General features: G+C 38.9%; 1 pseudogene across 1 annotated transcript; it reads right to left on the reverse strand.

Moving 5' to 3' along the window:
- Window positions 1–27,292, reverse strand: LOC308241119 (pre-mRNA-splicing factor 38B-like; annotated as a pseudogene). The gene is made up of 2 exons: window positions 27,184–27,292; window positions 1–529 (listed from the first exon to the last, which is right to left on the reverse strand). The product of its transcript is annotated as a pre-mRNA-splicing factor 38B-like (transcript).

Genomic DNA, 27,292 nt, shown 5'->3' on the forward strand with positions numbered 1-27,292 from the left:
CTAGTGTACTTTTTCTCTTTCTAATTCTTGGTCAGAACCAGAACACCAATGGCCCTCCCAATGATGGCTTCTCCATCTTGATCTTCTTGGGGACCTCGGGGGACTCAGTGATCTCCTTGAGGACCTTGAAGTCTGCGTTCAACATGTCTGTCTATTTTCTCAGAGCCTTCCTTCCCATCTTTCTTGATTTTTCTAGGCCAGTGTTTAATCTATTGATCCAAATTCTTCTGATCTAGAACTGGAATTCTTGGAAACAGAGTAGAAAACCACTCCAGTTTTGTGAGAAGAGACCTAAGTATTTCTCCAATGGCCATTACACAGCCTCCACCAGACTTCACATCTAGGTCCTCTTCCTCATCAAGGAAGGATTTAAGCCATCCCATAGATCCCAGAGGACTGTGTACCTATATGCATAAGGCCAACTGCTCTAATATATGGAGTCTCTCTGTGTTTTGAGACCCATTGCTTGCTTGAGTTAGCTTCAGAGTAAATAATTTGTATAACAGGCAAAAAACTGTAGAAACAATTCCTCTTGTTCAAACACCTCGAACTTCTACTGACCCCGTCTTCCCACTTCCTTTCTCCCATGGTTCAACATGTGTGACCTTAAAGGGTATCTCATTCACCATCTCCTGGTAGGCTGATGAAAGGAAATTGACCAAGACCATGGGTTTGATGCGGTTTATAGCCTCTCCTTGCCCCACAGCAGTGGCACATTGCCCTGCTTGCTTGACACCGTCGCTTGGTGGCACCACTGACGCTCTGCTGCTGCCGCCCTGCTAAGTTTACCTTATGCATATGGGGAGGATCAGCAAGTTTTGCAAAATAAAGTTCAAAAATACTCAGGGGAGAAGAAAAGGTTGAACAGCTTGCTGTTGTAGAAAAGCAAATGTGAGTTTGGGTTGGTAGGTACTTGAGCAGGAAAATAAAATATAGGCTATTATCTACTTCTGCTTACAATGGGTCACAGCCAGATTCGGTGCGGGTGTTTACACTAGACTCTACAACTGGGATAGCCAAGAAGAATTTGGAGTGATCAGAGAAGGTCAAGAGTACTTTAATGTTGGATGATAGCACTATCAGTGAGGGTAAAAGTAGCCACAATTTTGTTGGTCTGGAAAAGAGGAAGTTAAGCAATAAATGAACAAATCCAGTTCTCCTCATGGCAGTAGAGCAACAGAATCATATTTGAGTGGACCCTGGGGCATAGTATCTAATCTGCTACCTTATGCAGGTATGCCCTACATAACAAGCCCCAAGTGGCAACCATTTCAGTTGGTGAAACCCTCAGGTGACAGACAGCCTAGCACCACTATGCAGTATGATCAAAATTCAAGGCTTTCCTCAATGGATCTTAAATTTGCCTCTTGGGAGCTTCTCCTTAAATCCAGGTCCTGATCTGAAGAGGTGAGTAGAATGAGATCGTCCTTTCCCTCTGTCATATGGCAGAATTCTGTGTGTTTGAGGACAGCTGCCATATTTCTTTTTAATATGTTTTTATTGATTTCAGAGAGGAAGGGAGAGGGAGAGAGAGATAGAAACATCAATGTTGAGAGAGAATCACTGATCGGCTGCCTTCCACATGCCCCACACTGGGGATTGAGCCTGAAACCCAGGCATGTGCCCCCAACTGGAATCCAACCTGGGACCCTTCAGTCCGCAGGCCGACACTCCATCCACCAAGCCAAACCAGCTAGGGCAGCTGTCATATTTCTTGTAGGGTTTTTCAAGATAAGCCCTAACCGTCACTACTTAGTTGCTTTAACTCTGTCAAATGCACAGTTTCTCTCTCCTCTCGGTCTTTTTTCTTTAAACAAATTTCAATATGTCAATGTGTTTTTAAAGTTGTAGCACAGAGAACTGGGCATAATACTGCTGAATAAACCCTGAATAAACAGGACATCAGCTTCTTGCTCTTGTAATCTTCTGCTAAAGAAGTCTAAGGTGACGCTGAATTGATGACAACCACATTACTCCAAATGTGCAGTCACATGAAGACCCAGGCTCTTTATGTATACACCATCCACCATCATTACATCACAACTCCTCTTATTTTCAGTAGTGTAGAATACTATGTTAGTTTCCTGTCATTGCTGTAACAAATTAACACAAACTTGATGGCTTAAAAGAAGAGAGATATATTCTAACACAGAAACCTCAGGGCTGTACTTCCTCCAGAGTCTTGAGGAGAAAATCAATTTCTTGCCTTTTTTTTTTTTTTTTTAAATATATATTTTATTGATATTTTACAGAGAGGAAGGGAGAGGGATAGAGAGCTAGAAACATCGATGAGAGAGAAACATCCATCAGCTGCCTCCTGCACACCTCCCACTGGGGATGTGCCCGCAACCAAGGTACATGCCCTTGACCGGAATCAAACCCGGGACCCTTCAGTCCGCAGGCCGACGCTCTATCCACTGAGCCAAACCGGTTTTGGCAATTTCTTGCCTTTTTAAGTGGCTATTGGCATTCTTGTGGTTGCTTCTCTCTCTGCTTCATCTTCATATCGCTTTCACCTCTGTGTGTATAGGTCTTTCTCCAAACTCTCTGTCTCTCTTTTATAAGGATAAGTGTGATTGCATTATAGATCACCTAGAAAATCCAGGATAAGTTTTTCCTCTCAAGATCTCTCCTGGACAATTTTTTCCTCCGCCTATAGACCTGTGACACTAGAAAGTTACCTGTTTTCAAAATACCAAGGCAGACAGGCATAGGTTTATAGTTATAGATATTGCCATTCAAAAAGGTAAAAAAATGTCAGGAATTAAAGGCTCACCCATTCCAAGGTAATTCCAAACCCAACAAGGCAAATTCCATTAGATTTCAATGCATGAGAATAGTTCACTGTGACTTAAGGATCTGCCCTTTGGGATTACAACTCTGCCCTTTGCCTCTGTGCCTGTAACTCAGGCCTCTGACTCAACTCACTTCTAGCTCTGCCTTTGGGATAATTCTTTCTTTTGCTTGGGTGGTAGCACACATTTGCAACTACTCAGTCAGGAAACATCCTGTTTTCTGACTGTAGAATCTTAGGAGTCTGACACCCTTCTTTCATTTCATTTTATTTCTGTTGTTTTTTTTTGTCACAAGGATGTTCACACCTTTAGACAAGAAGGCCCTCCACAGATTTTTCTTCCATAATCGTATCTCTATTCCTGTCTTGCCTAGATGGCTTAGTAGATCCATGAGTTGCATACCCAATCTCTTTAATACTATCCAGAGGTCACTAATCCACACCCTCGGCCTTACCTTCAGAGGTTGCTTTCCCAAAAGTGAACCTCCTAATTTTAGCACCCTTTAAAATCTAGATAAACAGAATTTCCCAAATCATCAAATCCTGGTACCTTTTGCATAACAGTTCCTCAATTTATCTCTTGCCTCTTGAATTTTACTATAAGCAACAAGAAAAACAAAAACAAAAAACCAGGATGCACCTTCAATGCTTTGCTTGGAAATCTCCTCAATTACATATCCAAGTTCATCACTTACAAATTCTGCTTTCCACACAACTGTAGGATACAATCAGCCAATTTTATGCTGCTATGTAACAAGGATAACCTTTCTTCCAGTTTCCAACAGCATGTTTCTCATTCTTTCTGAGAATGCTTGGTTGTGCTCTACCTCCCTCCTCTCCATCTTCACATTGTGTTTTTGGTGTGTGTCTGTCCCAAAACTCTGCCTCTCTCTCTTTTTTTTTTTTTTTTTAAATATATTTTATTGATTTTTTACAGAAAGGAAGGAAGAGTGATAGATAGTCAGAAACATCGATGAGAGAGAAACATCGATCAGCTGCCTCTTGCACACCTCCCACTGGGGATGTGCCCGCAACCAAGTTACATGCCCTTGACCGGAATCGAACCTGGGACCTTTCAGTCCGCAGGCTGACGCTCTATCCACTGAGCCAAACCGGTTTTGGCTCTGCCTCTCTCTTATAAGGATACATTTGATTGAATATAGGTCCACCTGGATAATCCAGAATAACACCTCTTTTCAAAATATTTTATCACAAAGATTGCCTTATAAGAGTATTCACAGATTTTGGGGATTAGAAAGTGGATATATTATTGGGAGGACATTTTTTTTGTTAGCCTACTATATGCCTAAAAATTTGTATAATCTCTACACATTATCCAATTCCTAAGCCACTTCCTCACTTTCAAGTATTTGTTATAGCAACATTCCACCTCTGGTACCAAACTGTATTCATTGCCTATGGCTGTTGTAACAAATTACCATAAATTTGATGGCTTAACATAATAGAAATTTATTCTCACACAGTTCTGGAGCCAGAACTTTGGACTTAGTTTGGATTAAAACCAAGGCCTTGGTCTGGCTGTGCTCCCTCAAGAAGCTCTAGGTAAAATTCTGCTCCTTACCTCGTCTGACTTCCAGTGGCTACTAGCACTCTTTGACATGTGAAAATATCACTCCCATCTCTACCTCCAAGGTCCAGTGCCTCTTCTCATCTCTGTGTGTTGTCTCCCTCTGTCTCTCTCTTATTAGGGTTCTTGTGATGGCACTTAGGATCCACCCAGATAACCTTGGGTTCATTTCCATACCAGCATCCTTAACTTAATCACATCTGCAAAGACCCTTTTTACAAATATAATTCCATTGATTAGGATGTGGATGTCTCAGGGGTAGAAGGTGCACATTTTTCAACTTACACTAAATACTATCATATTCAACCTCCTTTTTCTACAAAAAATACAAGAAGATTTGAGAAGGTAAGTCAGCCTCTGCGAATTGGTTTATACTCTTCGAATGAATAGCTGGAGCAAAGAAAACTTTCAGCTCCTACTGTAGTGAAAGAAAGTGACTATTTCTTCGCCCATGATTTATGCAGTTGATATTTAGAAGAAGTAAATATACTACTTCTTTGATCCCCTACTGGGGATCGATGCTATAATGATCTTGATTAAATCTTGCTATATTTAGCCCTTCATCTTAATGTGTTCACTTATATTGGGTTTTCTCAACAGTGGCACTATTGATATTTGGATTAGATAATTCTTTTTGGTTGGTAGAGTCAGGGAGGGAGCTGTCCGCCTGCATTGTAGGATGCTTATCAGCATCTCTGGCTTCTAGATGTAATAGTACCGCTTCATCCCTTTATGAAAACTAAAGAAGTCTCCAGACATAAACAAATGTCTTAGGGGGTGGGGTGAGGGCAAAGTTATCATGAGTTGAGAAACTACTCACCTACATGGGAGCATTTAGATTCAAGGCATTCTTTTATATTTTAACCTTATCATCTCCTCATTTTATTGAAAATCATTTTCTGTAGCCAAATGTTAAGATGTAAATGTTGTAATAATGTTTTTTTGTTTTTTTTTTTGTTTGTTTTTTTTCTTAAAGAACAGGACTGAGGTCAAAGCACTGCAGATCACAATTACCTTCTTCCTGATGGACCATAAATCTACTTTTGGAGCCAGTTTTCAATCCACCTAACAATATTATCTAGCTTACATCATTCATGAGGGTCCTTTGAGAGTGCTTGCCAAATGCCTTGCTGAATTCAGATCCTAAGTCAACTGCATTTTAATGATAATTCTCTAAAATGATAGATAAGTTTGACTAAACTTTAACCTGTTCTGGCATCTAGTAATTGTGGTTTTCTTTTTGAAGATCTCATAATCATCTGATTACTCATCTGTTTTAGAGTCCTTTGGTGTTTCTGTTTTCAAGAAATATATTTTTATTGATTTCACAGAATAAGGGAAAGGGAGAGAGAGATAGAAACATCAATGATGACAGATGACAATCATTGATCGGCTGCCTCCTTCATGTCCCTTACTGGGGATCGAGCTCACAACCTGGGTATGTGCCCTGACCAGCAATGGAACGTTGACCTCCTAGTTCATAGGTCAATGCTCACCTGCTGAGCCACATTAGCTAGGCTAGGCTGGAATCAGCTTCTTTCTCTTCAAAATATTTGTCAACCCTCATTCTTTTGGTACTTAATCCTTTTAGTGTATGATTTCTAAAAGCTTAAAAACCATAGATATAAGATATTTCTCTTAAGATCTATGTATATATATATTCTTTATACATAGATCTTAAGAGAAATATATATATATATATACACACACACACACACACACACACACACACACACACACACTGAGTGGCCAGATTATTATGATCTCTGAACGCATAATAATCTGGCCACTCAGTGTGTGTATGTATATATGTATATGTATATATATATTAGAGGCCTGGTGCATGAATTTGTGCATGGGTGGTTGACCGGCCTGCCTGCTGGTCAAACTCCTGGTCAAGGGGACAATTTGCATATTAGCCTTTTATTATCAGTGTATATCAAGCACCAAAAGGCTTTCTTTTGAAGCCTTGCCTCTAGATAGCAGAATTACATATACAACTGACTATGTGACATCTTCACTTGGATGTATCAAACATAATTCAAATTATCTTGAACTCATGATTTCCACCTCCCAATTATGGTCTTCTTCACTGTTTCTTAGCTTGGTGAAGGTCACCACCACTGTTAAGTTTTTCAACCTGGGACAGCAGTAAACAGTCATATGGACACCTCCTTCTTACTCCATGTCCAACTCATAAAAAAATCCAATAGATTATACCTTCTGAAAATATTTTTCAAATCTTTCCCCTCTCTCACACCAGTTCAAAGTTTACCATTTCTCACCTGGGCTAATGCAATAGCTTCGTAATTGGATACCCCGAGTCTACTCCTGATAGGCACCAGGCCTTTTTTAACATATGGATCTGATTATGTCATCTCAATGAATGCCCTTTATTCCAAGATGCAAGTTAAAATCTTGACCATGGCTTAGAAAGCCCAGTCCAACCTAGAGCTACCTATCTCCATAGCTACATCTCACTCTGTCTTCATCTCCATGCCTGCCCACACTGGCCTTCTTTCAGTATGTAACCATGCACACCTTGCTTCCTTGCCATGAGACTTTTCACTCATAATTCCCTCTTCCAGGTAGGCTTTCTCTCCATGTTTTGATCCTAATTCAATTTCCACTCATCATCAGGTCTCAGCTTGATCATCCCTCCCAAAGAGGCCTTTCCCAACCACTAACTCACACATTACTTTGTGTCTCTAAATCAAATCTTCCTAACATATATTGTCATAGCACCATATACTTCTCAGCATGTATACTAATAAAAGGGTCATATGCAAATGGGTGGGACATCCTCACACATAATGACCTATCAGCAGGCTGCGTGCGCAGCAGGCGTGGGTGGGTAGGGACTTGCAGTGTCGGGCACTTGTGTCACACCATCACAATCCATCACCAGGAGGCCTGGGGCCTGGTGGAGGCCTCTGCGTGCCTGCATTGGGCGTCCAGAGTCCTCTGTATGGCCCAGCCTGGGGGCAGGGCCCAGCGGAGGCTTCCATGCGGCCCGGAGGTGGGACCCCTGACTCCAGTCTACCTCTTTGGGGCAATCCATTGAGGAGCTCTGTATGGGTGGGTGGGGCCTACCTCTTTGGGGCAATGGATCACGGGGCTCCCGCACTCTGTGACAGGGCACAGGCCAGGCTGGGGGACACCTCCCCCCCCCCCGGAGTGCACGAATTTTGTGCACCGGGCCACTAGTTTTGGAAATATAATTTTTTTGTTTGAGTGACTATTTTATTTTATGTTTTTATTGTTAAAGTGACCATGGAATTAAATGTCTCCTACACTAAATCAGTAAACTTTTTGAGGTAACAGGTGCGGCCTCATTTTGCTTACCTTTAGATCCTTGTCACAATTTTATCTTTCATTAGGTCACTTCTGTATCCCTTGCAAAGTACCTAGCATATTGTAAAAACCTAACTTTTTGGTGATGTGTGAAGGAATGAATGAATATTATGTCCTGTTCCCTTGTAATGTGTTTGTAATGTGTAAGATTCTTCAACAGAGAATACAGAATGAAACCGGAGGTGATTTTGCTTCCTCTGCTCTGATTAATATAAAATTATTTGCCTTTAGAAATAGATAAAACCCTCATTCTTTTTTCTTATAGAGTAATTTAAAAAGCCATTTTATTTTACTATTTATTTATAGTTATTATTATTATTATTGCTGTTTTTTGTACTCATATTTGGTTTTAGGGTTTAAAATTTCTGACATTATTTAAATTATAGGTCTGTGATTATAGATTTGTGATTGGGATTTAACACTGACAGTCTTTCTCATTCCAACTGTTTCATGCAGGCTTTAAAAGCTATTCCTCCAGAGATCTATGTAGCCATCCCTATTCTCCCCTTCCACAAATAGAGGTCTGTGCTTGCTTTCATTTAGACAACCAGTTTCATGTCTTTTGCCAACTTTCTTAAAATCTCAAATTCACCTCTAAGGTGTTTCAGAATTCCTTTCTCTGGATATCAAGGACTCTAACAGATTATTGGTTTCTCCCAAAGTTATAATCACTTCTATTCCACCAACCAGTTAGTCAGTTATCTATGACCTGTGTCTTAGCCATGTGGCCTCAGGTAAGGCCCATTATCTGTCAAAATTCAAGTTCATTATCTGTTGGAAGAGGAGAGGAAACTAGATAAGGTTCTATCATATTCAAAGTCTTCAAAGCAATGAAAGTATATCATACTGAAGAATCCATTTTCTTTTATTTCTATTGAGGTTGGAATATGATGAAAAAGTAGTTGGTTTATTACATAAGGGTTTTTAAATGAGCCCAAAGGAGGGACTTCTAAAAATTGAGGTTTCCCAAATACAAGAACAGATTAAATAATTCACACAAGAAATGGGAAGACAACTTCTTCTTTGGAATCTATAACAAAACAATCATTTATTTTTCAAATATGGTTTACTGTTCTCATGCTTAAAGGTAGTGGCATAACTTATTCTTGAGGGTAGTGATGATGATTAGAACATGGGTGGTATTGGAAGGTAGTAGAAAAATTGACTGTTTTCTAAGCACTGAAGTGTTTGGTATCTCTTCATAGGAACACTGGTCTGAAACAGAACTAGAAGGAGGTTTTAGCCCTCTGATTTTCTTGCTGTTCTTCTACATCTCTACTGCAATACATCCTGCTGTCTCTCTTCTAAGTATCTCTTCAGACTGGGTTCTCTTTGGGCTCTGTCTTTTTTTTTTATTAAGGTATTATATGTGTACATATCTTACCATTGCCCCCCCACTCCACTCCCATACATGCCCTCACCCCCCAATGTTTTGCATCCATTGGTTACTCTTATATGCATGCATGTAAGTCCTTCAGTTGATCTCTTATTTCCCCCACCTCTCCCTAACCTTACCGCTGTAATTTGACAGACTGTTTGATGCTTTACTGCCTCTTGTATCTATCTTTTTGTTCATCAGTTTATAATGTTTTTCATTATCCCCAAATGAGTGAGATCATGTGGTATTTTTCTTTCATTGACTGGCTTATTTCACTTAGCATAATGTTCTCTAATTCCATCCAGGTGCCTACAAATGGTAGTAATTCCTTCTTTTTTATGGCAGCATAGTATTCCATTGTGTAGATGTACCATAGTTTTCTGATCCAGTCATCTGCTGACGGGCACCTAGGCTGTTTCCAAATCTTAGCTATTGTAAATTGTCCTGCTATGAACATAGGGGTGCATATATCCTTTCTGATTGGTGTTTCTAGTTTCTTAGGATATATTCCTAGGAGTGGGATTACTGGGTCAAATGGGAGTTCCATTTTCAGTTTTTTGAGGAAACTCCATACTGTTCTCTACAGTGGCTGCACCAGTCTGCATTCCCACCAGCAGTGCACAAGGGTACCTTTTTCTCCGCATCCTCGCCAACACTTGTCGTTTGTTGATTTGTTGATGATAGCCATTCTGACAGGTGTGAGATGGTATCTCATTGTCGTTTTGATTTGCATCTCTCGGATAATTAGTGACTTTGAGCATGTTTTCATGTGTCTCTTGGCCTTCCTTCTGTCTTCTTTCAAAAAGATTCTATGTAGGTCCGTTGCCCATTTTTTTTTTATTGGATCATTTATCTTCCTTTTATTAAGTTGTATAAGCTGCCTGTAGATGTTGGAGATTAAACCTTTATCAGTGATAACATTTGCAAATATGTTCTCCCATACAGTGGGGTTTCTTGTTGTTTTGTTGATGGTTTCTTTTGCTGTGCAAAAGCTTTTTATTTTGATGTAGTCCCATTTGTTTATTTTCTCTTTGGCTTCCATTGCCCTAGGGGCAGTATCAGTGAAAAAGTTCTTTTGGCATATGTCTAAGATTTTGCTGCCTGTGGATTCCTCTAGTATTTTTATGGTTTCCCGTCTTATATTTAAGTCCTGTATCCATTTTGAGTTTATTTTTGTGTATGGTGTAAGTTGGTGATCTAGTTTCATTTTTTTTGCATGTATCTGTCCAACTTTCCCAACACCATTTATTGAAGAGACTGTCTTGACTTCATTGTATGCTCATGCCTCCTTTGTCAAATATTAATTGACCATAGTGGTTTGGGTCGATATCTGGATTCTCTATTCTATTCCACTGATCTATATGTCTGTTCTTGTGCCAGTACCAGGCTGTTTTGAGGACAGTGGCTTTGTACTACAGCTTGAAATCTGGTATTGAGATCCCTCCTACTTTATTCTTCTTTCTCTGGATTGCTGTGGCTATTCGGGGTCTTTTTTATTCCAGATGAATTTTTGGAGAGTTCTTTCTAGGTCTGTGAAATATGCCGTTGGTATTTTAATGGGGAGTGCATTGAAACTATAGATTGCTTTGGGTAGTATGGACATTTTAATGATGTTGATTCTACGAATCCATGAACATGGTATGCTCTTCCATCTGTTTACATCTTCCTTTATCTCTTTTTTCAGTGTCCTGTAGTTTTCCGCGTATAGGTCTTTTACCTGCTTGGTTAGGTTTATTCCTAAGTATCTTAATTTTTTTGGTGCGATGGAAAATGGGATTGCTTTTTTAGTCTCTCTTTCTGTAAGTTCACTGTTGGTGTATAGAAATGCCATAGATTTCTTGGCGTTAATTTTGTATCCTGCTACATTGCCGAATTCATTTATTAAGTCTGTTAGTTTTTTGATGGAGTCTTTTGGGTTTTTTATGTACAATATCATGTCATCTGCAAATAAGGACAGCTTTACTTCTTTTCCAATTTGGATGCCTTTTATTTCTTCTTCTTGTCTAATTGCAATAGCTAATACTTCCAGTACTATGTCAAATAGGAGTGGTGAGAGTGGGCATCCCTGTCTTGTTCCTGTTCTTAGGGGAAATGGTTTTAGTTTTTGCCCATTGAGTATAATGTTAGCTGTGGGTTTATCATATATAGCTTTTATTATGTTGAGGTATGATCCTTCTATTCCCACCTTGTTGAGAGTTTTTATCAAAAAAGGGTGTTGGATTTTGTCAAATGCGTTTTCTGCATCAATTGATATGACTATGTGATTTTTATCTCTCAATTTGTTTATGTGATGTATCACATTTATTGATTTGCGGATATTGTACCATCCTTGCATTCCTGGGATAAACCCTACTTGGTCATGGTGTATGATCTTTCTGATGTACTGCTGGATCCGATATGCTAGAATTTTGTTGAGGATTTTGGCATCTATGTTCATGAGGGATATTGGCCTGTAATTCTCCTTCATTGTGTTGTCTTTATCTGGTTTTGGTATTAGGGTGATGCTGGCTTCATAGAAGGAGCTTGGAAGTGTTTCTTCCTCTTGAATTTTTTGGAATAGTCTGAGGAGGATAGGTTTTAGTTCTTCCTTGAATGTTTGGTAAAACTCTCCTGTGAAGCCGTCTGGCCTTGGGCTTTTGTTTGCCGGAAGCTCTTTGATGACTGCTTCAATTTCTTCCATAGTTACTGGCATATTGAGCTGTTTAGATTCTTCCTGATTGAGTTTTGGAAGGTTATATTTTTCTAGGAATATGTCCATTTCCTCCAGGTTGTCCAGTTTGTTGGAATAAAGTTGTTCATAGTATTTTTTAACAATCCTTTGTATTTCTGCGGGATCTGTTGTTATTTCACCTCTTTCATTTCTGATTTTGTTTATTTGGGTCCTCTCTCTTTGCTTCTTGGTGAGCCTGGCTAGAGGTTCATCAATCTTGTTTATCCTTTCAAAGAACCAGCTCTTGGTTTTGTTGATCTTTTGTATTGTTTCTTTGGTCTCTATGTCGTTTATCTCTGCCCTGACCTTTATTATTTCCTTCCTTCTGCTTACACTGGGCTTTTCTTGTTGCTTTTTTTCTAACTCTTTGAGTTGTTGGGTTAGGTAATTTATTACCATTGTTTCTTGTTTTTTGCAGTAGGCATGTAGAGCTATGAACTTTCCTCTCAAGAGTGCTTTCGCTGTGTCCCATAGATTTTGGATTGTAGTGTTTTCATTGTCATTTGTTGCCATGATGTTTTTTTATTTCTTCTTTGATCTCTCTGGTAACCCAGTCATGGTTTAATAGCATGCTGTTTAGTCTCCATGTGTTTGATTTCTTTGGGTTGTTTTTATTGTAGTTGATTTCCAGTTTTATGCCACTGTGGTCTGAGAAGATGCTTGATATGATTTCTGTATTCTTGAATTTGAAGAGACTTTGCCTATGTCCCAACATATGGTCTATCTTTGAAAATGACCCATGTGCACTTGAGAAGAATGTATATTCTGTGGCTTTGGGGTGAAATGTTCTGAAGATGTCAATTAATTCCATCTAGTCTAGTGAGTCATTTAGGATTGATGTTTCTTTGCTGATGTTTTGTTTAGAGGATTTGTCCAATGGTGATAGTGGGGTATTAAAGTCTCCTACTATGATTGTATTGCTGTCAATCTCTCCCTTGATATCCTCCAGGAGTTTTTTTATGTATTTGGGTGCTCCTGTATTGGGTGCATATATGTTTACCATAGTTATTTCTTCTTGTTGGATTGCTCCCTTTAGTATTATGAAGTGGCCTTCCTTATCTCTTGTTATGTCCTTCACTTTGAGATATAATTTGTCAGATATAAGTATTGCTACCCCAGCTTTTTTTTTCAGTTCTATTTGCCTGGAAAACCTTTTTCCATCCCTTCACCCTCAGTCTGTGTGCGTCTTTTTTTCTGAGGTGGGTTTCTTGTAGACAGCAGATATATGGGTCGGATTTTCTTATCCAATCCGTTACGCTATGTCTTTTGATTGGGGCATTTAATCCATTTACATTTAAAGTTATTATTGATAGGTACTTAGTTGTCGCCATTCCTATTCTTTACCCCTGTGTTCCTTCTTCGCTTCCTATTTCTTTTTTCTTTTTTTTTTTTTACAGCAGACCCTTTAGCATTTCTTGCATTGCTGGTTTGGTGGTAATAAATTCCCTTAGTTCTTTTTTGTCCTTGAAGCTCCTGATTTCACCTTCAATTTTGATTGATAGCCTTGCTGGGTACAGTATTCTTGGATTCAGCCCCTTCCTTTGCATGACTTTGTATATTTCATTCCATTCCCTTCTGGCCTGATGAGTTTCTGTTGAGAAATCAGTTGTTAGTCTGATGGGGGTTCCTTTGTATGTAACTTTCTGTCTCTCTCTTGCTGCTTTTAAGATTCTTACTTTGTCGTTGGTGTTTGCCAATTTAATTATAATGTGCCTTGGCGTCGGTCTTTTGGGGTTCATTTTGATTGGGACTCTGTGAGCTTCTTGGATTTGTGTGGGTTTTTTCTTCCCTATATCAGGGAAATTTTCTGTCATTATTTCTTCAAACAGGTTTTCTATTCCTTGCTCAGCTTCCTTTCCTTCTGGAACCCCTATTATGCTGATGTTGTTTTGTTTCGTGTTGTCCCAAAGTTCCCTTAGACTCTCCTCCTGCCTTTTAATTTTTTTTTCTAGAAGTTGCTCTACTTGGGTATTTTTTCCCATCTTGTCTTCTAGCTCACTGATGCGGTCCTCTGCTTCTTCTAGTCTACTCTTGATGCTTTCTATTGAGTTCTTTACAGCAGCGATATCATTTTTCATTTCTTCTTGGTTCTTCTTCATTTCCTCTTGGTTCTTGCTCATATTGTCGAATTTGTCTTCCATTCTTTTCAGCCAACCTTATGACCATTTCTCTGAATTCTTTTTCTGGAAGATTGCTCGCCTCCATTTCGTTTACTTCCTTTTCTGGTGCTGCCTGCTTTTCTTTCATATGCGGGCTGTGTCTTTGTCTCCCCATGGTCTCTCTTCTCTGGGTGTCTGGTTATGTAGTTCTCTCTCTCCTTATCCCAGGTGAAATCTGACCTTTCTGTGGTGGAGTGTAGAGCTCCTCTGAACCCATGTGTTTGCGCCAATTGGGGAGCGGTGTTCTGGGGCTCGCAGCTGTTCAGTGGGTGCCGCAGTTGTGGATCTGGGCTCTGTCTTATAGCCCATGTCTTTATGGCATGTCCTGTTGAACAGGAAAAATGTTTGGCTATGATGTAGAAGGTCATTGTTATATACTGACTGACTAGCCCCCTCTCACTCCAAGATGTTCTGGAAGAAGCTGAGCTGTTCTGTTTGGAAGACGGAAGCTCTGGCTCTGCATTTCAGCTGGGTTAGTTAGAGGACAAGGATGATGTCTCACCTAGCATAGCTGCCATTGGAAATGTTCACAGAGCCTTACACTCAATTACCTGCCTATTGTGTTATTGAAAATTGGCTTCTCTTATCCTTCTAGCAGAAACTGGAAAGTTTTGCTTTCTTATTTTTACTGTATAAATGGAATGGTCACTTGTCTTCTTTCTGGCTAAACAAATCTTACCATCCTTCATGAACTCATTTAGGGAAGTTCTGTCTTTAACTTATAGTCCCAGTCTATATTTACCAATGCTGCTATGAATTTTTATGGTAGGTATTATCTGGATTAAGTGACAATGCTTTTATAAAAAGACATAAACATTTTATTTTAAAAAAAATGTAGATTAATGTTTAGTTGTAGGAAAAAAATACAGAGAGACCTCCTGTAACCTTCACCTAGTTTTGCCTAATGGTAACAACTTACTAAAATCACTATCGTATAAAAACACAACCAAGAAATTGACACTGTTATAATTCATTCATCTTATTCTGTAGTTGTATATGTGTGTGTGTGTGTTTAATTCTATCACATTTGTAGATTCATATACTCACAACCATAATCAAGGTCCAAAACTGATCTAGCAACTCAAGAATTTCTTCTCTTGCTCTCTATAATCACACTTATCTGCCCCTAATAACTCATTCCTAAACTCTGACAATCACTTATGTGTTCTCCATTTCTATAATTTTGTTATATCAAGAATAACATATACATTGAATCATACTGCATATAACCTTATGAGTTTTGTTTTTTTTCACTCAGCATAATTCCCTTGAGATTTATTCAAGTTTTTATAAGTATCAATAGTTTATTCCTAATTATTGCTCAGTAGTATTATATTGTATGGATGTATCATTTTTTCCCAGATTTACTGAGATATAATTGAGAAATCATAATATATATGTAGTGTACTACATGATGAGTGAATATATGTATATATATGTACAAATCCCCACAATCAAATTAGTTCCCACATTATTCACCTCACATATTTACTTTCGGTTGCCCCCCCCAATTGTTTATTTATTCACCTATTGAAGATTTGTGTTGTTTCCATTTTTTTGTCTGACAATAATAAAGTGAGCTGCTATCACATTCATGTGTAGGTTTTTATGTAAATACTAGAGGCCTGGTGCACGAAATTCATGCACTCGGGGGTGTGGGGGTGTTTCCCCAGCCTGGCCTGTGCCCTCTCACAGTGCGAGAGCCCCGTGATTGATATCCCCAAAGAGGTAGGCCCCGGCCACCCATCCGGGGCTCCTCGATGGATTGCCCCAAAGAGGTAGGCCGGAGCTGGGGGTCCCACCTCTGTGCCACGTTGAGCTGCCAGACCCACCCACCTGCACATGCCCACTGCTCACACAGCCTACTAGTGATGGATTGTTATGGTGTGAGGGCATCATGGCGTGAAGGCATGACGACCACATAGGCTTTTATTAGTATATATATATATATATATATATATATATATATATATATATATGTTTTCATTTATTTGGAGTGGATGCCTAAGACTGCAATTGCTGGATCACATGGTAATTGTATATTTATTTTATGAAAAATGGCCAAATTGTATTTCACAACGTCTTTACAATTTTATATTCTCATCAACAGTCTATGAAAGATTGATATTTCTCTGCAATCATGCCAGCATTTGGTGTTATCATGATTTTTAATTTTAGCTGTTCTAATAGTTATATAGTGATATACCATGGTGGTCTTAATTTTAATTTTTTAATAGCTGGTTATGTTGAATTTTTCATCTTATTTGCCATCTCTATTCTCTTCAATTAAAATTTCCTTTATATCTTTTGTCCTTTTTCTAATTGGATTATGTTTTATTATTCAATTTTGAGAGTTCTGTATATAGTGTAAGTACTAATGCTTAGTCAGATATGCCTTTTTATTCTTTTGATTCTTCTTTTCATCCTTTTAGTAAAGGCATTCACACAACAAATATTTTAAAATTTTGATGAAATCCAGTTGTTTCATTTTTTTCTCTTATGAATTTGGTTGGTGGTGTCAAGTCTAAGAACTCTTTGCTTAACCTCAGATCTGAAGATTTTCTCCTATGTTTTTTTTCTAAACATTTTATAGTGTTTTTTTTGTTTGTTTGTTTGTTTCACAGTTAAGTCTGTGATTGATTTTGAGTTAATATTAGGATAAGGTTTGAGGTTTAGGTTGAGATTCATTTTTTTGCCCATGGATATCCAATTACTCTAGCACCATTTGTTGAAAAGGGTATCCTTTTCCCATTGAACTACTTTTGCATCTTTGCCAAAAAACAGTCAAGCATAATTGTGTGTGTCTATTTCTGTATTCTCAGTTCTATTACATTGATTGGTATGTTTATCCCTTTGACAATACCACACTCTCTTAATTTCTGTAGCTATATAGCAAGACTTAACATTGGATAAAGTGATTCTTCTACTTTATTTTTCTTTTTTCAAGGTTATTTCAGCTATTCTAGGGCCTGTATCTTTCCCTCTAAATTCTAGAATAAGATGATCTGTGTTCACAATATATCTTGCTGAGATTTAGATGGAAATAGCATTAAATCTGTAGATCAATTAGGGAGAATTGGCATCATTACTATATTGAGTCTACCAATCCATGAAACTATTTCTCGCCATTTCTATAGGTCTTCTTTGATTTATTTCATCAACATTTTGTAATACTCTCCATATAGATCCCGTACTTGTTTTGTTAGGTTTATACCTAAGCATTTCATGTTCTTAAAAGGGATTTTAAATAATATTGTGTTTCAAAATTTTGATTTCTGCATGGTTGTTATAAGGGTATAGAATTACAATTGATTTTTATGTGTTGATTTTGTATCCTGTGACTTTGCTAAACTCACATATAGTTCCAGGCTTTTGTTTTTTTCTTTTTTTGTCCCTTGTGATTTTCTACTGAGAATATTGTGACAATGTCTTTTTTCCTGAATGTGTGTGTTTTTTTCATCAGCTGGATAAGGGCTTTGGGGCACTGTATGTTTCTATGCCACTCAAATAGTGGGGCTTAATATACATTTTGTGTGGGAGATCCACCAGCATTAGCACCGTGACTGTGACTCTCAGTGATGTTTAAAAATACCTCACTTTTGTTTTTGTTTGTTCCTTTCTCTTTTCCCTGAAAGAGCTAATTCACAATGCATTTATCTACATGTTGAAACTCCTGTTTTTACTTGGAGTGCAATGCACTTAATCTATCTAGAGCAGTTCTTATTTATTTACAACTTCAAGAGAACAGTGTCTCAGTACAGATGGAAACTGGATTTAATTAATGTCTTTACATAGTACTTGGATACTAACCTCTTTTAACTACCAGAGAAATACCTCTATATCTGATTCCATTTAGAGTCTTTAGCAGGTACACAAAGTGCTGTCAACAGTGTTGTTGTTTTTTCCTATGTGACACAGGCAATAATTAAAGTGCTAAAAACTGTGTATTGGCCTTTTTTCAGAGTTCACTTGGGATTAATTCTTGTTCATGGTTTGGTTGAGGACCCTCATCTTGTATTTTTTATTATGTGTGCAATGTGTTTGTATGGATATCATGTTTTTCAAGTATGTGTCATCATTCTTTATAAGGAAACGTCCTCATTTCATTTTCTAGTCTTTAAAAAAGATAGTTAATACCTGGCAGAATGTACAAATGAAAAAGAGAACAGATGTGAGTGAAGAAATTCTGTGATTAAAAGGTAATAAGCAAAGGAATAAAAAGTAACCATTTCCTCAGAATACCAAGCTTGTAAATGATTAATAAAACCTAATAATACTACTTTCACTTTATTGAAGCTTAATATTCTGTGAATATCTATAGTCAAAAGTTAATATCTAACTTTGTCAAAGCAAAACTGATGGCACTAGATGACAAAATCTAAAATGTTCTTATGGCTTGCTAAGACCCCCTTAATGTAATACTATATGTGAAGAAATACAGGGAACTCAGGAATTCATAACCCAGAGATCATCTTCCTAACATAAGATCCCCCCAAATAAAACCAAGAAAGATTGAGTATAATTTAACATCAAACCTTCAAGAAGAAATGAAGGTCAACTTAATTTGACAAATGTATATTCAGTCCTCAGTGTATTCCAGGATTTATAGTATATTCTAAGGCTACAAAGAAGTACAAGACAGATATTTTTCTACATCTATTGAAACACATGGCTTTCCTTGCAGATTCCTTGGAAAAATATCCTAAATGCATAATACTCAACTTTCAATCATTTGGCATTTGTAATTTCAATGATAATCAAATTAAAAATAATGAGGCTAATCAAAATTAGATATTCCTAAGACCAACTGGCATTAATAATAAATGAAGGAAAGTTAAAAAGCAATAATCTCTCTGAGCACCAAAACTTTATCAATGAAGCAGTTAGCACAATATGAACTTGATCAATGCAAGTCACATTTCTATGTGTTAATTTCTGGACCTGTTAAGTCAGATTTTTTTTTTCAAATTGGCAAAAGATGCTATGGTTGATATTTTGGACAGATTTGCTCAGGTGGATGTTGGTATGACATTATTAAAACACTAGAGGCCCGGTGCACAAAATTCATGCACTAGGGGTGGGGAGTGTCCCTCAGCCCAGCCTGCAACCTCTTCAATCTGGGATCCCTCTCACAATCTGGACTACTGGCTCCTAACAACTCACCTGCCTGCCTGTCTGAATACCCCTAACTGCTTCTGCCTGCCAGCCTGATAGCTCCCTAACTGCTCCCCTGCCGGCCTGACTGACACCTAATCACTCCACTGCAGGCATGATTGACACCTAACTGCTCCCCTACTGGCCCGATCGCTCTCCCCTGCAGGCCTGGCCACCCCCAACTGCCCTCCCCTGCCAGCCATCTTGTGACAATGTGGGGGTGGCTATCTTGTGATGATGTGGGGGTGGCCATCTTGTGAAGATGTGGGGATGGCCATCTTGTGATGATTTGGGGGTGGCCATCTTGTGGTGGCCATCTTGTGATGACGTGGGGGTGGCCATCTTGTGATGACATGGGGCAGCTATCTTGGGACAACATGGGGGCGTCTATCTTGTGACACGAGGGCATGAGGGTCAATTTGCATATTACCTCTTTATTATATTGGTTATTAAATTTGGGTCTTTAAAGATTTGATAGATAAGACAACCAGAGCAGAGAAAATCCTACCCCCATGGTTTTCCAAATGGAGCCAAGTGAAAAGGCTCAGGTGAAAGAACTATTCATTTCCAACAAGGTCTCTGTGTGGTTGAGCATCCACTTGGGAGAAACAAAGACAAGTAAGTCATAACTGATGCCTTCAAGAAGTTTAAAATTCAGTAGGACAGATAGATTCATGTGTGAGGAGTCTGGCTCCATGTTAAAATCCTATGTATGACTTCTCAGGCATAGCCACAGGCAATTACAAGGGCTTTACCTGACAGGCTTCATGGGGAAACTGTCCTCCCCACACCAGAGCAGGAGCACAGCTAGGGCACTGCAGTCCCCATTAAGAACTCAGACCCTCTCCCCACTAAGGATTTTTCACATGTTTACATTCCTATCTGCAGTACCTTCATTCCTGGTCTCTACCAGATGTCCTCCCCAGGAACCTCTGCTGAGGTCTCTTTACTGGAATGGAGGGGAAATTTTGAAGGCACTTTTGTCCACTATGACTCACTTGCTCCTAGTCCACTTCATTTGCTTCTGGCCCACCTCAGAGTCCATAAAACAAAAGTCAGGAAACAATGAGGGGACCCCCAAGTCTACGCTGCTCCCCTTGATTCTCAACCCCTGTACTGCTTCATGGTGGAGAGTGGAACAGGGGAATTGATGCTTTCTCCAGCTTTAGACTCTGACTTATATGATCACAGTAAGAGATTAAAGCCTGGACTCTTTTATTTCTGGCTTGTTGCTTTAATGGGCTATTTCACTTCTGACAACTCAGCTCTATATCTCCCAGTTTAACAGAGCTTTGGCAATGTGGACACAAATAATCACAGTAGAATGAGAGAAGTATAAATAAGGGCATGTGAAAGAGCTCCAAGAGTCCAATGGATGGAGAGATTGAGAGGCCCAGGAGATTATAATTCTGCTTGGGGTCAAAGGTATATACTGAAACAAAGATATCCCAGGCCAAGGAAGCAGCCCGTGCAGAAGCCTAGGGACTTAGCTACATGGCCCACTGGGAAATGTCAATAGAATGTGTAGAAATCATTGGGAACCGGTAGTACAGATGAGGTCAGACATGTAGGCAGAAGGAATTTGGATTTTATACTCATGGGAAGCTACTGAAAAGAAAAGAAAAATAGATTTATCAGAGGAAAATGAAGATGGCTTTATTTACATTTGAAATGACAAGATTTACAACAATAATATCTCTAGAAGCTATATTATCATTACCTAAAATACTTCACTTGTCCTATTATCTCTAAACAAAATTAATTATACTGACTTCAGGAAATGTAAGAGAATAAAGTAATTGCCCATTTATAAGCTGTTTTGTCTATTTAGTTTTTTAGCTTGTTGTGTTTGGATCAATTTATTAAAAATAAAGTGAACTTGCCCCGACAGTGTGCTCAGTGGTTGAGCGTCTACCAAGAAGTCACCAGTTCAATTTCTGGTCAGGGCACATGCCCAGGCTGCGGGCTTGCTCAATCCCCAATAGGGGGTGTGCAGGAGGCAGCCTATGGATGTTTCTCATGGATGTGGCTATCTCTCTATCTCTCTTCCTTCCTCTCTCTCTAAAATAAATAAAAATATATTTAAAAAATGAAATAAAGTGAACTTTTTAATGATTTTATTGACAATGCTGAATAAACATTCAGCATTTATTAACATAGCAAAAAGGTCACCTTTTGGGCAAGCAGAACATGATGACGGAACCTCAAAGCCCCAAATGCACTTATTTCCTGTGGCATTGTACATCACACACACACACAGGCTTGTGGAGCAGGAGTCCTAAGCCAGCCTCCTGTAAGAGGCATTTAACATTACAGTTAAGTGCATGAGTCAAAGGTGAGATGGCCTCAGTTCCCAGCCCCACTGGTTACTAGCTACAAGATTGAAGAATTTATTTAATCTTTCTTGGCCTCATTTTTCCCTTTCATAAAATGGAGATAATAATAGTGTTACATTTCCACACTGGAGGTTGGCCATGCCCAAGCATGGTCTGGGACCCTTCGCATGTCAGTTGACCTCCAGGTTCTTGACTTGCACAGGAAAATTTTTAAAACATGAGTCCAGGTTAAAGTGAAGCCAAGTTTATTAAATTTTGGGACAGTGAGGCAAAGGAAGGAACCCTGAAGACAGGATCAGGGGTAAGCCTCGGATGGGCTGCCCCTGCCCATTGCTCCCTGGGTGCAAGTCTAGAGCTTAGGTTAGAAGAAGCAAAGTAAACGCCGAGGAAAGGGGTGGCGGGTGTGCCAAAGAAGAGCACACACTGGAGTTCTTTGTCCTGAGGATTTTATCTATCTCTTACAGGTGGGAATTTTCGGGGAGGTCCCAGGGGAGAATTACATCATAATATTCATTAGATCTCTAGATGTGTTGTTTAGTATGCTGATGTACCAAAATGAGTGTAGAGTGGAGTCAGGGGTCATTCTCTGGTTAGTTTCACTTCTATCTTGGACTAGCCTGGCTCTAATTTTTTTGTTTTGTTGTTGCTATCTGTCTCCCTGACTAAGGTGATTTAAACCACTTGTTCTTAAGTGTCTTTGGTTAGGAAGGATAGGTTTAAACCACCTGCTCTTAGGTATCGTTGGTTAAGGAGGATATTCTTGTGATTTATCAGCTGGCTGTTAACCATGCAGCCTTCTGAAGCCATTTGTTCAACCATCTGCCTCAGTTTCCTCATTCCATGTGCCAGGGAATTTTCCTAGTTTTTTACTAACCTGCCTCAATAATACCTACCTAATAGGATTGTTGGGATAATTACCTGAGTTAATAAATGTAAATAAAGCATTCAGAGCAGTCTAGGAGAGAGGAGATAAGTGGTTACAGAATGAGATGTAGGAGCAGGAGACCTCTGTTTCTGTAGGGGTTCGTGGTCTAGCAACTTAGATTTTCAGAACTGGCAAACTGGTGATGAAAGCGGAACTGAAAGAGTTCCAGTGGGAGGAGATGGGAGATATACGGAGTGAATGTAATTGGAAAAAGGCAGAAATGAACTGGCCTCTTTTCTTGAAATTTCAGGGTTTTGAGAAAGGTAGATAATTTTAGCTTCCAGAAACAGTGTTACTCAGAGAAGTTTAGGACAGAAGAGTTCAGCTTGTTTGAAGGTGGAGGCAGGGGAAAACAATCAAATAGAGGGGAATTAAAGATGCTTGAGAGAGAATGCTTTTAAAATAATAAGTAAAAGATTTTTAGTTGATTTGTTATTTTTTAATTTTTCAGTATGCATATTTTCAAACAATTGTCAATATTTACCCAAACTTGTTTCATCCTTGCATTGGATTAAAAAAGTTGCCAAAGTATTTTGAAACATCCTAGATACCATATACACTTATCTCATAATAATTTAGTATTCATCTCTAAACTAATAAGGACTTTTGTTTTCATAAGCATAATGCTATTATCAGACCTAAAGGCTAACACCAATTCCTCATGATCTCAGTCCACTTTAAGTGTCCTTTGTTGTCTCCAGATGTCTTTTTACAAATGGCTTGTTCAATATGGCATCAATATAGGTCAATACATTGCATTTGGTTATTTCTTTAAGTGTCTTTCAATCTGTAACAATCTTTCCCCCATAATCCTTTTCTCCCATATCATTTATTTGTTGAAAAAAACAAAATAATTTATATTGTAGAATGCCCCACCTTTTGGATTTGTCAGATTATTTCCTTCTTGTGTCTTTTAATTTATTGAAAGGCAATACATGATGGCATAGATTCAGAGAGGAAACATTTTTCCCCCTACTACAGAAGCAAGAGGGACAAAATGATTGAGATGGAGAGGAGAAAGCTGTGCATTTCATATTTAAGGGCTTCAGTCACTTTAGTAAAATGGAATGTAAGGTCATTATTGAGATAACAATCTGAGGGACATGGCTAGGGTTTGAGGGCCAAAGATTTGGAATTGAGTTTGAGGATTGGTGATTGGGAATCAAAATGAGATGTATTAAAGGCTCACCAAGGAATAATGAGAACTACACAGAGTTGATTAGCATTGCTTTGTGTACAAACAATGATGTTGTTTTCTTGACCTTCTTTATTTCCAGTGAGTGGCCTCCATCTGTAGGGTTCACTCAGGATTGATGAGTGCCACAGTGGGTAGAGTTGTGGAACTGGAAGCATATTTGTAGTCATCAAGGATGCAGTTGAGTAAAAGGCTGAAATGGCTGAGGTGGGAAGAATTTGTGCTAAAGATGCTGATGGACTATGAGAAAAAGGAGATAAAGGGCCAGAGAACTCAGTGGAAGAAATGCAAAGATAAACACGCTGCTCAGGAGGGCTCACCATCAGTGAACTAACTTCAGATGTTTATGAGGTTGATAAGTGACTGAAGGTATGAGTACCTGACAGAAAGTTGGAAGGAAGGAGTATGGGGTAGTCACAAGCCTGCCTCCCACTCCCACTTTACTACCACTTTGCTTGTGACCTCAGGCAGTTCATTTATTCTCTCTGAATCTCAATTTCCTTTATCACAAACTGGGAGTAGAAACCACATTACATCAAGTTGTGGGAAGAATGAGTGAGATATGGTATGCAGAGCTTCGATGGGTCTGACTTAATAAGCACTAACAAAACATCAATTGCTAGAACTGACAAGGTCAAGAAATCATGAGGTCAGTGTGTCCTGTAGCCCAGGAGGTAAGCCGTGTGTTTAAGGATTGTTGTCCATTATGAAGTCATTAGTACTTTTGAAGGGAAAGCCAATAAAAAAATTAAAAAATTAAGAAATAATAATCATCAGTGACAATTCTGGCAATTTGAAATCAATAAAGCTAAAAAAAGGACAGTTGTTCATACACATATCCTCAAACACACATACAGTTTGCCCATTCACACTGTATTCATGCCTACAAGTCCATGCTTTAATGTGTTCCAGACTGATGATGGTTGTTTTGTAATCTCTGATTTATAGCCATGCAATCAATAATTAGGTATTCTGGCTGGGTAAGCCAGATAGTCATGAATGTAATCAAGGCTGTTTTTTAAGCAATATCCCCCAAAAAACAAGCCTGTTTGCAGATTCCACTCTCCTATCTTTCAGTATTCACAATGTAGCAGAGAAATTCAGAAGAACCTCATCGTGGTAAAAGTTCATTGAATATTCAGTACATATGGGAAGTCACAGAGAGCACTACAATTTAATCAGGCACTTCTGATTAAGGTAAACAATAAACAGAACATCTCAGAGAAAAGCTCATTTCTGGCTAAGGCCGAGTTCTTAGGGAAGATTTAATAGGGACTGGTGAGACGAATCCAACAGTTTCCAGCTCAGGCATTTTTTGAAACACTGGAAGACTGATCTACGAGTTTATGAATATAAATGTACCAGACAGTCATCTCATAAGCTGCACAAATGGTCTTGGCTGCCGCTAAGTGGATGGGAAGTGAACGGGAAAGAAAGAGAAGGGGGCTGCTTTGTTTGTGTGGAAAACAGTCTCCGACTGATGAAAAATGCTGGCAAGGTTCCACATTTTGAGAGACTTGCAAGAATCTCCTGCCTGTGTTTTATCTTTGGGTGTTGCCATGGCTACTGATGGAAAGAAATGAAACCCAAAAGGTGGAGGGAGGCAGACAGATTAGGGGGTGGAAGAAATGGGGAAAACAATCTCAGCAGCCAAGCATCTGGGAAAATTTATTGTTGAAGATCTTGATTGCTTATCCCGCTGCATATACTGCATGTTCAAACATCTGTTCTGACGCCAGTTACCTTTCAGAATAAAGCTCCATAAAGGACTGCACTGCAGATCAATCCACCTGCTCTGGTGCAACTTTCCTTACATTTCTTATCAGGGAAGGTAAAAAAGTTAGCAAACTTACCTTCAAATCTCAGCTTTGCACTTTCCAGCTATTTGTTTTTGGCCAAGTTATTTAACTTCTTGATGTTCCAGGTTATCCACTACTTCTCACTGTTGTAAAGAAATCTCCTGTGTGAAAGCTCTTAGCATAGCACTGTGAGTTGTAGCACCCACTGTAGGTCAGTTTTTATTCTATTCCTTATAAAGTAGTCTATGAGTTGGTTGTGAGAAGACAGTCCACTTGTTCGTTTCCCCAGTCTTCCTTCAGGGCCATGCACATATGGAATCGGTTTCATTAAATTGATATGTTATGGCTCATAAGAGCTGGTGAGCGAACAAATTATACCCTCAGCTTATCCCTGGGCAAATCTTCCCCTCTGGTCAGGCCTCATTGAGGAACAAGGCATACTCCAACACTGCTGGCTGCAACATTCCCACACAATCCTGGTACTTTTGGGTATAAATAAGAGTTTTATAAATGGGGACATCTTTCCATAGAAGATCTTTTCTGGTACAGTGCTCTTATCTTCACCTCTGATCGACAGGAAATCGGCAGTGGTATTTAACCTAGTTTCCCTTTAGCTGGTTCTGCCAAGTGGTTAATTTTATTAGCAATTTAAATGCAGTAAGATCATTATTTATATTTAAAAATCCTTTCATAGAGTGAGTGTTGCCTTTGAAATGTGAATGTTTATCTCCCCTCATCTCAATTTGTTAGTTTATAAATATGGGTTTTCATATGCCATACTAAGTTTTCATAAGGTACACAAATGAAGGGTGTCCACTATTTTGAGCATCTTATTAAAATAGACACAGAATGTACTCCCCTTCTCTTTATTAGGGTAGCCCATTATTTTAAAGCGTGCTGTTATAGGTATTTTAGATTTTTAAAGAAGTAATCTAACATCTTCTGGAGAGTAATAGTAATGCATTGTTCCCACTTATGTTTTCCCCTTACATCTGATAAGATGTTTTTTCCCTTTTCGGTACTGTCAACATAACTGCTGAATCTTATCGCTTAGGACAGTGTTTTCCATACTCCAGGATACAACCTGTTTGTGAGCCGTGGAATCAATGTGGCGGTTGCAATGAGTATTTTTAAAAAGTGAAATGGACTAGAATAGAAAATATCAGAGTCCAATATACGTGGAAGGTTACGTACTGATTCTTGACATTTTGCTTCAGTTATACATATACTCTCTCACACATGTACATGTGGATTGAAGCTAAAACAATTTTTATTTTTATTTTTGGTAGCTGTTGACTTCAGGGATGTAGTCCAAGGCAAGTGGGGAGGATTATTGGAGTCAGGCAAGGTTAGGATATTGCAACAAAGTTTTCATCTCCCTAATGGTGTGAGAATTTGTGATACCTATAAAGTACAGGCATTCGTTTGGTACTGGAATATCTCTTAGAATTTTCCACATTCGTTTTGGACATGCTAACATTTGGCCAGTTACTAAGGTTGCTGGGTAATGATGACTCTACCCTACCTGACTCTACCCTTCCTTACCCATCACGACTCTCCCTTCGCTCCCTTCATTGTCCCACCTGATTCCCCCCTCCCCACCTCATTCCTGGGTTATGATAGTAGCTTTCTTACAACCTCCAAATTTTCTGCTGCCCAATAAGTTATCCTAAAATATAGTTCCAAATTACTACTCCTATGCTTAAAAACTTTCAGAGCTCCCCTAATACCTAGTCAATTTCAAACATTGTTCCTCCTATTTAAGGACCTCATGATCTAAGGCTAGCTTACCTTGCCAGTCTTGTCCATTGCTCTTGTGGCCCACACTCCAGCCAACTGGAACTTCTTGTTGTTCTCCTTTGCTTGTGTCACCCCCATCTCCATAACTCTTTTTCCACAT

This window comes from Plecotus auritus, assembly GCF_963455305.1.
Source record: "Plecotus auritus genome assembly, chromosome: 2".
NCBI lineage: Eukaryota > Metazoa > Chordata > Mammalia > Chiroptera > Vespertilionidae > Plecotus > Plecotus auritus.